The sequence below is a fragment of the Opisthocomus hoazin genome, chromosome 6, assembly GCF_030867145.1.
Source record: "Opisthocomus hoazin isolate bOpiHoa1 chromosome 6, bOpiHoa1.hap1, whole genome shotgun sequence".
Lineage (NCBI taxonomy): Eukaryota > Metazoa > Chordata > Aves > Opisthocomiformes > Opisthocomidae > Opisthocomus > Opisthocomus hoazin.
The window spans coordinates 69,555,015-69,568,424 of NC_134419.1; positions in this window are offsets into that span (position 1 = coordinate 69,555,015).

Below are 13,410 nucleotides of genomic sequence, written 5' to 3' on the forward strand. Positions count from 1 at the left end.
TTTCCCTGCTTGTCTTGGTACCACATCCAGTTGCTTATAATGTGACATCTCCAGCAGCCTACATAATTCATTGTGATTATTCACTGCATTGTGATAGTATTTTGGATTACTCTTTCTATGTTTGTCAGTATGAGCCAGGATTGTGTTACTCCTGTCGTGCCATGAACCGTGATTCCAAAGGATATTTAAACAGCGGGAAGCATTGCTCTCCCAGTGCTGCTGGTGGTACCATCACCTCCATTCAACCACACACCCTTTAATGCCTGGTACATGGAGTATTCTTGCTAATAAAGCACTTGCTAAGATAATTGAATACCAGATAACTAGTGGTATATTAAATTCAAAAAAATTCTTTCTTCCCTCATGTGCTTAAACCCTCAGTTCCATTTGCAGGAGCAGAGTGAAATCCAGTTGACAGAGAAAACATTTGACACAGAGCAAGGGTTGAGATGGGAAATTGTGCACCTGGTGTTTGAGTTCTACATAAGAAAGTTGGGAAACTTGTGACCACAGTGAAATACTTTTAAATGCTGCAGAACAGGCCTCCTGACACTCACCAGTCTTTTATTGACTACCATCTTCTAAGAATCTTACACAAATTGCTAAGGGGTAGTTCTCAAAAGCTTTTAAACAAATTGGTGTTCCTTACCCTTGATTTTAAAAGAATTTCAGTGCAAAACCCCCTCCAGGTCTTTTGAAAATCTGGGCTCAGTGTCAATGAGGCTTGTTATCCTACCTCCAAAATTGAGCTTTTTACCCAGTTCCTAAAGACCTTTCGTGGTCATCTGTGGATGAGCATTGTACAGTGCTGTTTTTAGTATCCAAGCACAACCATTAGCAAAGAAAAAACCCTACAACAAACAAGTTACACCAGCATAATTTTTGCAGAAATCTGAATGAAACTATTCATTTCCTTTCATCTTGAGACTCGGATCTTTTAATGAACAAGCTATGCTTTGTATCTCCTCACATCTTTGTCATACCTACATTGAAAGTCTCCTGTATGTATATCACTAACTATTCCTCAGATATATACAATAAGAGATTAATGTAGATATTGATTGTTACTGGCTTTAGAGACAGTATCAGAGAGCTGATAGCTCCTCCATTTGTGCTGAATGAGGTTAGGGTGAAGTGACTTGCTGGCTGGTCAAGAGACAGCATCACAGTTGACTGAGACAGATCCAACAGCAACACCACGTCAGCTTTATGGACAAAACAGAAAGAATTCCTTGAATGCAGAAGATAACTGCTCTGAATTAACTCACAAATCAGTTCACACTCCTGTCACTTCCAGCACTATGAAGAAGCATCTGTTCTTTCAACTCTAATGTACAGGACATGGAAAACACAAAGAATTATCACAAGCAACAGTTTCCCAAAGTAAAACAGCATTGGCACTGTAGGGAGCAGAGCTTGCTTGTGAAATTCTTATATGCAGGGAATTTTAAAGACCTTTGTCATTATTCCCTATGCCTCAGGATGGATATGAGGTTACATAATTAAACCAGCATTCAGTTTTGGATCTCCTATTTTTCATACTCGGAGATGTTAGATCTTTGCCTACTTGTGCCAAAAAACAAGGCTTTCAGCCAAAGCTCATCTGCATCATCATGCAGGTTTTACAGAAATGGACATCAAACATTATAAAATAACCTTGCTGTAACAGCTGGCTACCAGGCTCCCAAGAGCATGTGGTGAATCGCAGCTCTGCTCCTCCTCCTTGAATGGCTCTAATGTATTTGCAAGTCTCCCGTTGTTTAAAGGGCCTCCCTTTGACAGAATTAAACAGACTTCTTTTTCTCTTCAGACAGGGAAACATTTTAGTCTCTGCCTTGTTTCGTACACAGTGCACAAATTTCTAAAGACGTGACAGTGACCTAGCACTAGCCTGTGCCTTTGCTTCAAATTAGGTTTGACAAAAGGAAAGAAGATACTACCAACCCCACATACATTTTTACTGTCTAGTTGTCAGAAAGTATAGAGTTGTCTTTGACCAGTCTGGAGCTCCTGAACTTTTATCTCCACTCGCTTTCTCTTCCTGTGTCTTCTGGGGCAAAGAAAGAAACCAAAGAGGCAATATTGAAAAAGACTGATGTTCTTCCACCTCTTTTTTTTTAGTATTGATAGGAATAAGATTGATTCCTGCAGGTAGGTAGAAATCTATGTATGGCTTGGATTAATCGTTGTAGAATTCAGCTGTTCAAATGCTAACTACACTGAGTGTCAAATATGAAGCCAATCCATTTCTTGCTTTCCCTTTGGTTGCTTATTTGGAGCTGAAAGACCCAGGGAAAACCCAAGTCAATCACCAAGTAAGATCTTTCTTTCCGCTGATTAAAGCATTGATGAGGTCTAATTAAGAGCAGTCTGAAGTCACCTTCTTTCTTTTCCACCTGGCTCTGCTTTGGAGCACTTCTTTCCTCTCTTTTGCCCCTTTCTTATCAATTATCCTATGAATAACACTCCCTTTTCGTGAATGCTCACAGCTGACATGGAAGAATTTCACCTTGTCTGCCCTCATTCTGTGTCATCGTAGACTACCAGCCCCATCTGGGAACGGCAGAGCTATGTACTGTGTCCCCATGAACTACATATCTCAAAACTATTGCACTGATGATTCATGTCTCTGAGTGAGCCAGCTCTATACAGGCAAGATGGCACCTGAAGAGGCTACTTACCTGGCAAAGCTCTTCAGGAGATGTTACTTACTGGATATTATTCAGCTGTTTGCTGTTGCTGTGTGCTGGGCACAACATAGGAGTTCTCACAGGTAAGCAAGGATCTCAAAGCTGAAACTCAAACAGTAGAAAATCCTGTCTACTGTGGTATTTGTTTTGCAGATGAATAGTCCAATATTAGGTTGAACTAGAATATCTGGTATCACAGCTATCTATTTTTGCATTATCTCTATCTTTTTCAGAAAAACATAGTATTTAGTTCCTGTCTGGAACCAGTTTCCTCCTAAGGGAATCAGATACGGAAAATCAGGAGGCTGTTAAGTAAAAGCTAAAATATATCAGTCAATAGCTTTTATTATATAAGTGTATATTAGTATTCCTGAAATTATGTAGGAAATATTTGGTTACCTAGAAAAATCCTGTCATATGTCATGGGAAAATCCTGTCATATGTCATTGCAGAGAAATAACACACCAAAAGGTTTTGATGACACCCAAGACAAGAGGAAGTAAGGCTGAGTTGTTTATCCTCAAAGACTTTCTATATGTGAGCGAAAGAATCCAACTGACTACAGGTCAAAGAAAATTTGTCATTTTGCTGAGCCGGACAATTTGCTTTGGGTTGCTAGAGTGTCTTTGGCTGAACAGTCAGATATTAACCAGTCCAACAATTCATTCATTTTTAATTAATTAAAATAGAGTAAATTCATTGTTAAGTGATGTGTTATATAACTTGAAGACTGTTTAGACAGCTCAAACAAGCTTTATTACTGTGGCATGAATAAGTATTTTTCATTTCTATAGAAGTCTAAAGAAGCATAATATCGAGTCTTACAAAAGTCCTGTTGTCTAGCTTCTCTTGAAATTATAGGGCACAATGTTCTTGGCTACATTTGCTTTCAGATTTTGCTTCCTAAGGCACATTTTAAGACACCTAAGTGTATGGGGGGGGTGGAATCTGTATCTGAACAAACTGTCTTTGAATTCATGATGATTTATGAGAGATCCTAAACAGACTAAAATTCCTGTATTAACACCACCTTTTTTTTTCAGCTTGGTTTTTCTTCAGCTTGGCAGTACAGTAACCTAAATTTATTGGTTTATATAATTAATTTATATCGATTTTTTGAGGCATTTTAGTTAGAAGCTGGGCACTACTGGTCAGTGCAAACATGGCTTACTTTGGGTCTAGTGGGGGGATTTCCACCTTAGGGGGGGACCCTTCCACTCCTCTTGAAGCAGAATGCAGTTTCTTGCCATTTGTAAAGTGATCTTCTGCAGACAGCCACATCCTGAACTAGCAAAGCACACGTTTGAACTTACAGCTTCTGATCCAGATGGAACTTAACGCCTGCTTACATTGGAGTGCAAGACTGAATGTCTTCAGTGGTTACAAGCACAAGCTTTACAGTAAGTACACAGGCTGAAGCACCTACCTGAATTTAAGCCTGTCTGTATATAGAATTTCCTTAATATTTGAATTTCTCCCCACTTCTATTCCCAATGACTTTTATACTACCTAAAATACAGCCTGAAACGGAGATCTTCATTAGCAGGTATACCACGTGCAACTTCTCAACAGCTGCTTACAAATTAGAATGTAGCAGGAACTGTCTCTGACCTTCAGTTAATTACTTTATACCACTACTGAATTTCAAGAATTCCAGGGGGTATCTTTTAGAAAATACCTGCTGAATATTTGAAGAGCAGCCATGACACAAGGTCATCCATTTAATAGGATAGTATTTGCATCCCATTTTGAGTACCCAAAAGCAATCCTCCACTCAGCAGCACGGGTCAGAGGGCAGCAGCAAATGATTCACAGGCCAGGGGAATAATTTTTCATTTTCCAGAATGTTCCACGACACAAACTTTAACAGATTAATGATTTCCTTCACAGGAATGCTGACAAATCCTTCTGACTTTCTCTCTGGATCAACAGAGCAGAAACAGTGGAGTCAGGTGACAACTTTTCTGAGCACAGTAACTGCAGAAATAATTGTATTTACAGGCACACCTTACCTGGACACCCGCTTCTGAGTGCGGTTTGCCTTGTTTCGTCCATCTCACATGCAAATTTGTCAAAGTAGTATTCAGCAGCAATTTACTCAAGTCCTAGTAGATAGGCAACCACCTTAGAGTACATGCAAAGGTTACAGCCTTATTATACCCTTGAGGGACCTCTGTCAAATAATTAAAAATGCTATGGCAATACTAGCAGTGGTAACAATAATTGGAGTACATTAGTTTACTCCATTGCCTATTATTTGACTGCCCATATATTTGTAATTTGCCTTTTAAAAACTACTCTATATTTATTTGTGGCTCTTATTCACATGCTACAGGAAATGAGTATGAAAAAAAAAAAAGAAAAACATTTACACAATGTCACAGCAAGACCAAGAAAATCCCAAAGAATTAGCTGTGTTCCAGGAAATGTGATTGGAGGGGATGAACCCATATGCTTAGCAGAACAACACAAGTCTCTAAAGAGATGAAGCATCTTTGCTTTGCTGCGGTGTGTATGTATTCCCTCCAAGGTGGATATGTGGGGAAGTGGGACTGGCCAGGAAAATGGGTAAGAAACAGTCAGGAAAAAAATACACCCATCAAAAACATGCTTTGCAAAAGAACCACCATATCGCACTCATCTAATTCTTTGTTAAAAATAAGGGTGGAAATTACAGTATTAAGTAAAACCTGTAAGAACAAATTGGTCTTCGCAAGACGTGGGACTGAAGGTGATTCTCAGAGTACACTAGCTCACACCAGTATTTTTGTCAGAAAGAGACATGTGCAAACAGATCCATCTCCCATCCTTTCAAGCACTTTCTCCTGTAATTTGTTACCTGACCTACTGTTCTGTCAACAGTTTGTCATCCTGTAAAGCCTTAACAGGTGTCATCCTCATCAACACTAGAGTACCTCCTGGTTCACTGCACTCTAGATGGGAGGAGAACTGGACATGAAGCCTTGTAACAGGCAATTAGAATAACTCTGTTGGCAATGACTGGAGGGGGGTGGTGTGTGTGAAAAAAGTTCGTTAATTTTCAGGACAACTTTTCCCATTTTTTACTGAGCAAAGCTACCACAACAGCACGTGACAACTTATTACAACGGCTTCAGAACAGCTTCATTCTGGCTTATTTGAATTTTGCTTTGCCTTGTCTGAATTTGTTAAACACCAACATCAAGAGACAGAAAAAATGGTACCAAAGTTTATAATGCTCCAAAACCCAGAAGCTGCATCCAGCTTTTAAGAACAGCATTGAAAACACTGCTGTTTTCACGATTGCAGTCTAGCCAAGTGAATAGGAGGCATCTCCAGACTTCATAGGCTAAGGACCAGCTCTCTAGGACATAGATAATGCCCTGCTGATCGAATCCACCAGCCTGAAAGCTTACTACTGCTCCCCTTTGCTCCAACAGGCAAATACAAAACAATATTTCATGCATCCAGCCTTACTCCTGAAACACCATATAACAGAAAGTATATTCAGTCACACACATTAAGTGCAAAATGACAGAAGATTAATGAGTAGAAAGGAAAAAAATAAGTGGAAGGCATTTTGAGGGAAAACACTGATGCTGAGGCTGTCAAAACTGAATAATAGATTTGATTGCTTAACATCTACAGAAACAAATCCTTGCGGTAGATTTGAAAACTTCATATCACTTTCAAGCTGTGATTCAAAGTGCAGTGAAATCAATAGCAAGACTTCTAGTATCTAAGAAAGTTAACAGATCAGAGGATGCAGAAAATACAAAAATTTGATTTTGCCCAAAGCTGTACATCTTTTTTGCTTCACTTTTACTCACTAGTGATAATACACACTTTGCTACACAAGGACTGAAACCCCTTATTCTTAGCTTGACAGATTATTACTGAAATTTTCTACAACAATGCCTGCAGTTTCAGACATGATTTATTTATAAGAAGTCTTAATTAATTTAATTGATTTTTTCCCCCTCAGCAGTTGTAGTTACTTTTTATTGTTACTATTATTTTTTTTCTGGATTGAAACTACTACAAGAAATATAAGCACAGAATTATACAGTAAAGAAATTGTAACTACTCCAAGTAAATAGAAAGAACAAGACTCTCAAAAGGGGGCTGGATTTTAAAAACTTTCAAACTTGGTTAAGTATCTATACAGATGATTTGCTGCCCTGAGACTTACCTACATATCTTTCTGTATAAAAGAATTAAGACAATGTTTTTACTAAAAAAAGAAATAAGGCCAATTTCTTTCTAAAAGGGGAATAGAAATTTGGAGAAAGATTGTGTTCTTCAGTGTCAATTTGAGAAATATGTTGTACATTGATAAAACATGCCACATTGCAAGGATGAGAAGCAAATCAACACAGAAGAGGAACCAAACAGCAAGAAAAACCTAAACAAGTCTGAGGAGCACTAGAAACAGGATGAGATCTAGAAAGAGAAACTGCATACTTACACACTAACTAAAACCAATATTTCTTCTATTAGTTGAGATTTCATCACTGCAAACAGGGAAGAGAAGAGAATTAGTGGAAATCGCTATGACTGAAGTCTGTTTTGGTGATGCATGCTCAGTAGCTTAAGTGCAGAAGCAGTGTAGGTATTTTCATTTACCAGTAGATCCTCATTATATAGGCCTGTTACTCTGCCAGGCTGTTAGCCCAGGATCAACAGCACACAAACTCTGCCTCCCCACATGGGATGTGAATACCTTGGACAGTCTACAAAGTCTTAGACCGTGTTGTCATGTTCTAGCATCACAGCCATGATTGGTTAATCAAAAATCTTTCAGATAACCCATGTTTTTTTACCTACAGTATCAATCTCCTCTTAAGCCAGGAATAATTAAGAACAAAAAGAAAAAAAAAAAAAAAAAGAGAGAAAACCCAAACAAATAAGATATCTGACCTTAAAAACCTCCATCAAGCAAAAAACTGAAATAAAAAAAATATTGCCCCCTAAACCTTAACCAAGTGTTATTCAGATTTAGGAATGTGAAAAAATATTAACTAACTCTTCTGTGTTTTAATCTTCTAAAAACCCAACACAGACGAATTCTGTCTCAACTTGAGTATACTGTATTTAACTGTCTCCAAGCCTATGCCAAAAAGCCACTTACTAATCAGCTAAAGACTCAGACATTATCACTGGAGACAAAAGTATGGCTGAAACAGGCAATTTTCTGGAAATAGGCTAAGAAAGCTGAATGGCCAAAACAAACTTTATTCAATATGGAGACCAATTCTAGAAATAAGTCATGCTGAATTCATTAGCTTTCCTGCCTGATCCATTTTATTCCTGGAAATTTTCCTCTGACTAGCTACTGTTAATGTAGTTAAGTAACTTTCTAGGTCATCAGCAGAGGTAATGCTTTACATGGAAGCATTAATGAGCAGGCAACAAACGCAAGATAATTTTCCAGGGAACACTGGGGCTGGATTCCTGCAAGTACAAACCCAGCTGGCCTCAAGGGAGTCCCTACAGCCTGGAGGAATGACTTGCTGCTGTAAAGACAAAGTTCTTAGGCCTAGACCTGAAGATCTCCCTGTGCCCTGACATAAAGGGTGCCACCCTCTGGGGAGAGAAGCAACAGAGGTTGCAGAGGAGACTGTATAAAAATAATCCATGCATCACTTCAGATCACAGTGAACTGTAAATTGTTTCCTCTTGCTAAAATAGGACCTGAAGATATCTGTATTTGCAAAACTGAAGGTAGGCAGAAAGAAAGCAAAAGAAAGTACCCTGGTCTTGCTGATTCAAGCTGACAATCAGGCACTAGAAACAGAGAGGTGGTTGTGCTTTGAAGTCTGTTCTATTTCCCAATAGGGTGGTCTCTCAACAGTCCATCTCCCGCAGAGACTCTATGTCTGGAAATCAAGAAAAAATCACAAAGGGAAGCCACATTGTAGGACCGTGGAGTTTGGCATAACATCTGCTCCATTCTCATTCCACATGCAACATTATTTAGTTTGCTCTTAAAACCTGTTTGTATAAAATAGATTAATTCTTTAAGGAAAATCTTTGCGAGGTGTTCTTCTCTCCCTCTGTGTGAAGTGTTAGGTTGAAAAGAAGTCTCTTGGTTTCTTGCTGCCTCTCTGCACCATTATTCTTAATCTTTTAATTAGTCATTCTCTGCTAGATTCCTGCAAGGTATCTGGCTCCCACATCACTACTTGAAACTCCATCCTACCTAGAAATCTCTTCACTAATGTGGGAGTTGTGCAAATGTAAATAAACAGACATTTAGACCAGAAGGGTCAAAGAATCTCACAGCTGGAAGCTCTTTGGAGTGAAGGAAGAAAAACTGCAAATACTGCAGGGTGCCATGGGAAAGCTCAACAGCACTGCCGAGGAATTTATGAGACCTGGTGCCTCCTTGCCCCTCCTCAGATGCCAAAAGCCTTATTTTGTGCTGGAACAAAGGCATCCTCTATGTCACCAGAGCTCCCGTTACATTGAACTTCACAGAATCTGTAGTCCATCTTTGTTCAGCAGAAGGGCCCATGATGCAAGACTCAAAAGCTTGCTGCACGTGAAAAAAGAGTGTTAGCAATCTAATGATGTGATTTTTTTTTTTTTTTTTTTTAGTCTACAGCAGTAGAGCTCTTGAGGCTCTGTTAAGGAAAGGTGTGTATAGAGCACAAAATAACACAGACACTTGGTGAGAAGTGCTCTCCTGTCTGCCAGCACTTTCAGACCTTACCGTGGTTTAGTAAACAAAATGGTGAACACAACTTAGAGCAGTTCAGGCTGCATGGATTCAACTCTCTCTTTCTACACCCCTCAAGCAGGACATCAGATAATTGAGAACAGCTCAGGATAATAACCTGCTTGGAATGCTTAGGACTAGTATATTCACAAACAATTTCTTCATTGACTTCCTTTCCTTACTTGTCCTAAGAAAAACACTCCATTCTGGATAACCGAAAGCCAGGCAGCTTATCCACATAGGATAAGAAAGCAAAAATGCAGAGGCGCAAATACAGTAACTGCCCCAGTATAAGGGCTGGATAAATTCATCTTTGGAAGTAGGAATACTTATGGATGTGCTAAACATGGTGGGCAGTTGTAGGGGGACATATGAACCTTGAGAAAGGCCAGCAGAGATTAATCAGAAATACACTGTGCAGCCAAGTCTTACAGAAAATCCCTCTATAAGATAAGCAGACATACAAAATTAAAATGTTAAAAAGGTGCTCAGGCAGTAATACTTTCTAGTGTGACCTAACATGAGACTTCCAGATAGATTTTCAGGGTGTTAAAGGGTCTAAAGAGAAACACAGGTGGGATTTTCAGACAAATGCCTCAGAAAGTCCCAGCAACTGCCAGTCTGAATCTCTGAATGTCTTCAAAACTTACATACCCTGTAGGTCTTGACAGGACAGATATATGGGTGTGCGTTTGTTAATCCTAATTTCGTTTCACATTGGGCCTAGACTTGCAGATAACTGAAGGTCTTATTTAATTTTTAGCTAAAAGCAAGATTATCCAATTGAGAACACAGTTTAGTAGGCATGGTGCTGTTGGGGTGACAGTTGGACTTTATGGCTTCCGAAGCCTTTGCAACCTTAATGGTTCTATGATTCTAAGACTCAAAATATAACCCCAGCACAACAGAGTAGGCTTCTAAGCGGTATCAGTTTATGATTTCCTAATATTTCTCTCATTTTATTGATATTAGAGAGAAAAATGGCCAAATGTTTTAAATATTTGATTGAAATCTGGGAGCTCAAAATTCAAGTTTCATTTAAACTAAAAAATACACACCAAAGAGATTTGCTTAAGATTCAGTTCCCCCAATTGTCCATGTGAGTTCAAGTAAAATAGGCTTTTCTTTTTTTTCTCCTTCAGAAGCTAAAAGTTAGAAGCAATATTTTGTGTCAGCTCATTTAGCTTATTTCAAACTCATCTTTGTAAAGAGTACAATTTCAAAGAAGTGAGGAAGAAAAAGTAATTTTGAAACCCAACTCCAAAAATTCAATTTCCAAACACCATAAACTGAAACATATCAGCACTCCCAAAAGAATGAATTTTTAAATATCAAAAGAAATGTTTTAATATTTACAGAATCATTACTATTTATTTATGTGGTCTGAAGTTGCTCATGTAATGTGACTCAGCTTCCCAGGTACTTTCAGTCCTTATGATGTTGTCTCCCTCCCCTTTTTCCTTTGTAACAAAGTTACTGTTCTTTGGGGAAATGTCATCGAGGTCTAGCAGAGAGAAGCTGCATCATTTGGCCATGAATACCATAAAAAAGAAAAATCACCCAAATAATAGCATGTCTTTGCAAATACAATTCAATTGCTCCTGTATCTTTTGTGTGTGTTGCAAGCCCTGTTGCTATTCGCCAGCTCTGGGGCCTAAATGTCATGCCTGTTGGCTAAACTGTACTTTATGCTTATTCTCCTTTTATGTATTTGTATTGTATTCTTGCTTTTTGTTGAGTCTGGAGTGACTCATAAAAATGCAGATCTTTAGAGATGGCTTAGAGGGTAGTGTGAGAAAACAAGTTTGGGCGAGGTGTACTCTGGATGAAAGAGACTTGTTGATCCATCACAAAAGTATTGAAGATAAAACACAAAAACAGGGGTACCTTAACAAGACAGTTAAAAATGCAGACTCACATATACTGGAAGGAAGATCAGTTCCATACCTGTCTTTCCCCACCAAGAGCTCTATTTCTCTGCAGCTAGCCATGCTCTCCTAAGGTCTTGGCCACCCAGACTCCTGTTTCAACTGCCCCATCCACTCAGATTTTGAGGCAATGAGGGAAAAATGGAGTTCTGGATAGAGTTTGACACTTTTTCTGAATTGCTTTCCTTTCAGAAAAAGGAGATAAAACAGGGTGGGAGTGGAAAGATTGCAATTACAAGTGGTTGATGGTGCAGCCAGCCACCAAGCTGTCACCATTTAGAGCGATTTAGAACCTTCTCTTCATTCAGAAGGACACTAGGTCCATCAGCCTCTCACTCTATGGGAGCCAGAGGCACAACTCCGCTTCACCCACAAGGACAGATTTTCTGTGGGATTCCCACAGCAGCTGCCAGAGCCAGGCTCAGTCAAGGGAGCAGCTCTGTTTCAGTCCACCACTTTCTCCCTAATGTAGTTGTTCCTTTTCACAAAATAAGATGAAGAAACACATAGCAACCAGCAAGAGTCTAAAACCAGATAGGTGCACCTATTGAGATGGCTTAACATCACTCAAACCTCCAGTTCACCCACATCATATCTTAACATCGGTCATTGGGTGGGTCATTGATGAGAAAAGACCCATAACTAAAAGCAATAAATTCCCACTAAGATAATCAGGACTTTTTGATGTAGAACTTCAACCGTGAGACTCCTGGAAGTGGCGTGAAATACTGGAATTCAGCGATCTGGAACACTGGATGACTGCTTACTTGTGGGTTGGTTCACCACTTCGCACGTTCAGAAAACACCGGAGTTTAAATCAGATTGTCAAAGCTGACAAGTGACAACAGAAAACCTCAGTTAACTAAAACCCCCAAACTTTTATTCCCACATAGGTTCACACCATCTGTCCTATGGTTAACCACTGACTGGTTTAGCCCTAGACACACTGGAGGTATTTGTCTCTCTCACAGAAGACAGAGAAGAGACAAACATATTTCCAGAAATAAACTTTGCCTGCTACTTTTCTAAGGTACTTGTTTCCTGTCTCTCCTTCAAAAATATTCTAATGCCGTTTCCCACATATGAGAGATCAAGAGAGATAAGTGTAAAAGTTTGCCCAGAAGGAAGTTCCAAACAAGAACTGTACGTCCAAAGGATGACACAAGCCTCTTGAAAGTGAACAGTGTATGTCCATCAACTGCACCAAATCTACCGGCAATGCTTACTGCCAGGTACCGGAATGACAGACTGCAGGAAAATAGCTCTGATTTCTCACTGCTAAAGGCCTAAAAGCACAACTTTGAAAACTGATCTATCTTGTCCAGGAGCTCATAATTATACATACCTGCTGTGAAAGTTGGATGAGCAGAGCTTTTAGGAAACAGAATGAAGGAGTGTAGCTCTTCACTGATAGAAAATGGAAATGAAGAGGCATTATCCCTGCAAAAATAAATATTATAGTATGGAAATCTGGATGAAGGCTGAAACAAAACCTGACAGAGAGGTTATTTCAGAAATTACTGAAAGGGTAGGAGTCAGTAACAACATGAAGAGCCTAGAGGCATGAGGGGATATTTCTCTGAACCTTGCTTGTTTTCTGTAATGATATTTTCCTTTAATGTACAGCAGAGCTTTCATATTGGCAATTGCTAATATCTCTGGATGAACCTTGGTGTCTAGTACTCCTCAGGCATTCTGGGGCCTTTTATATTAGCATACCATGTTTAAGAGAGATATAGTATTCACTGTACTATCTGTTGAGTGATAAAAAAAGCTCTTAACTAGTATAGAACCGAAAGTTACGTTACCTGTGTCAGGGACTCAATTAAAATAACAAACAAAGGCAGTCTTTGAGAAAGGTTAGTCATAAAGCAAGCCACATTCTGACTTCAAATAACTTCTGTGTTTTGTAGAAAGGAAGGATGCCTCACAGAACAACAAATCGTGTTGTTCTTTTGGGGTGAGTTGAAAAATAAAACTTACAATTTTTTCCACCTTGAGCAGAAATAGAGAAGTTCCAGAAAATCTGTTTTGGTGAGATTTTTAGCTCAGTTTTGAAGATATTTAGAGAAAAACATGTAAGATATACTGT